Raw genomic sequence first — 2,732 nt, forward strand, 5'->3', positions numbered from 1 at the left:
CCAAGCTTTGTCACGACCCCCGCCGCGATCCGGCGGGCCACCGCGACGGTCCTAGGGTGCGGGTAGGCATAAGGCCACCAGCCACCACGTAGAATCCTACTTACTTATCATAATCATCAATAAATTCTGAAAAAAAATTTGGCATGATGCATGCACAAAATGATCACCTTTCCTATATTGACCTGTCAGGATTATCTCAATACCTAGAACAACTCTATCTGTCAGAGCAGCACTCACATAACCTGTCACATAATAAACCTGGACAAGATATCGCAATATATCATCACAGGCACACGACTGATCTGCTCATATATATATATATACCTGCTTCCCAATCCATCCATGGTCAACCCATATCCACAACAGGATCTATGACTGTAACTATACACTATGTACAACAGAAGGTTTATATTACACCAAAATGTATAAACCTCTATCTACATTATACTATGGAGCGACATAGCTAGCAGGCAATCTCTAACCCTGCTCCTCTCTATACAACACCTGCCCTGCAATCAAAAACACCAAACTGGGGAGTGAGTATATGAATACTTAGTAAGTGGAGTAGAGAGTACTATGCACATGAGATAAGATATAATCATGGCTCGAGGTGAAATCTCAAAAACATATGAGCAGTCATCAATAACAGGATACACATAGCTCAACATAAAAAATATGGAGTAAATCATCACAGTATCACCACAATCACAATCAACTCATCTGGAACATATATAGAATAATCAAATAAACAAGAATGATACATCATGAATATGCTCAACAGATCATAACACTGAAATGTGTAAATCAGGGTGTCAATATGCGAAGTGACAGCTGTCGGAAGGTGGGTCTTACGCCCCAGGCGAACCACAACAACTCCCTATTATCACATGCATATGCAGAATAAGACACCACACTGATCATGTAAATGCTGGCTAGTATCTAGAACAGAAATCTATAGAAACCCGTGAGAATCACCTCACAACTGAATACTATCGACACCTCGCGGGAATGCTACATCTGCGAAAAGCCATACTGCACCTCGCGGGATCTTACTATGCCCGGTGGCAAGCAGAATATAAGTCGTAGGACTGGCCGATCCTACGCCTAGGGCCGTGTCCCCCCTAGGAAGAGACTGGGCTCCGCCCACCCAGAAGGCTACTATGTGCACACAGGCCGATGTTTAACCCCATCGACTATAGGTGTCCTGTAGATACTGCCAAGCCATGTATAAATGCCATAATGCACCCTCCCAATACTCTACTAAAAATGGAGTATAATCAAGACTACCACTCATTCGACCACGACCCAATTATAAACTAACACAGGATTGGGAGTGAGGGGTCAAGGGAGTGCAATACAACTCAATATACCACTGAAAAGGCTCTACAAATCTTTGAAATAGAGGAAATAAAATCAATTTACAAAAGAAGTCATTTCACAATCCGAAACCAATTTGAATACTCTTCTACCCCTTTTAATTCCTCTCAATGTTCCCTCAAATGCATGTACAAAATAATCAAGCATGGAGAAACAAGATTATAGAGGAATCTACTACAATATCAGTCAATATACACAAGTGGAATCAACTCACACTTGGCGACATTCATGAAAATGAATTAAGAATGCTCATGGTGCAAAGTACATGACTCCTACTCACCTGCCAATCTGGCACAGCCCTGATACGCCTCTAAAAATCTACAGTAGGCAGTAGGGGACTTCCTCCTCTTGTTTCCTAACTTCTTGCCCAACTGATACATGCATTTACAATAGATTTAGTCTTGTATCGAGGGCCATAATCTACGTGCCAATCATAAATATAGGAAACTTTAATTGATTCAACTCCCCCCTTTTCTGAATCTTTTCATTTTTTTCCTTTTTTCTATCAATTAATCTTCTCCTTATATGTATTATGATGCAAAAGCATCACACACACACCTTAGGCCAATGCTATAGGGTCAAGGTGTGAGAAAGAGTCAAAATCCTCATTCACTAAAAATTTCACTGAAGCGTGAGTCGACCCCAACCTCATGAGTCGACCCCACCACAGAGCCGCAAAACTTCATTTTCTGAACTCTCAGAGAGAGTCGACCTCTACCTTGTGAGTCGACCCCTCTGAGGCATGAGTCGACCCCAATCTGCCCCGAGTTGACTCCAGTTGAACTTAAGTCGACTCCGGCGCGTTTTGAGGCGACTCCCATCATTTTTCTCACCCTTTTTCATCTCGGATGAACAGTAATCCGGACCGACAGCGGGTTACTTCATCCCGGTTTTGATCCACTTTCCGAACTTCAATTTTTATGAAATTTTTACCTAACATTCTACACTCATAGGGGTTTCCCGAATGGTAACATATATCGGCAACGGAGGCCGATTGATCCCTAAAATAATTCGTCGAAGTTGGAACTTCGACACAGTTTTTCCGCAGTCTCGGAAAAACTTTGTTGAAGCCCAACCTCCTCACCTTGGATCCCTATCAAAGACCCTATTTATCCCTTTTTCATCTTCAGATCTCTAAAACATTAGATAGAATGGGTTGCTTACCTCTTTTCCTCAGGAAAGGGAAGTCTTTGCACCTCAATTCCTTCTTCTCTCTGCTTTCCTCTTCCTTTTCCTTCTTCTTCTCCTTCTCTTCTTCTCTCTTTTTCTTCTCTTCTTCTCTTTTCTTTCCTTCTTTCCACCTGAAACCAAGCTCTCTTTCCTTCTCGCTATTCAAAATCCACCGCCTGAGACTC

This window comes from Phoenix dactylifera, chromosome 10 (genome assembly GCF_051530095.1).
Source record: "Phoenix dactylifera cultivar Ajwa chromosome 10, Ajwa_hap1_PhDact_Kaust_v1.1, whole genome shotgun sequence".
Classification (NCBI taxonomy): domain Eukaryota; kingdom Viridiplantae; phylum Streptophyta; class Magnoliopsida; order Arecales; family Arecaceae; genus Phoenix; species Phoenix dactylifera.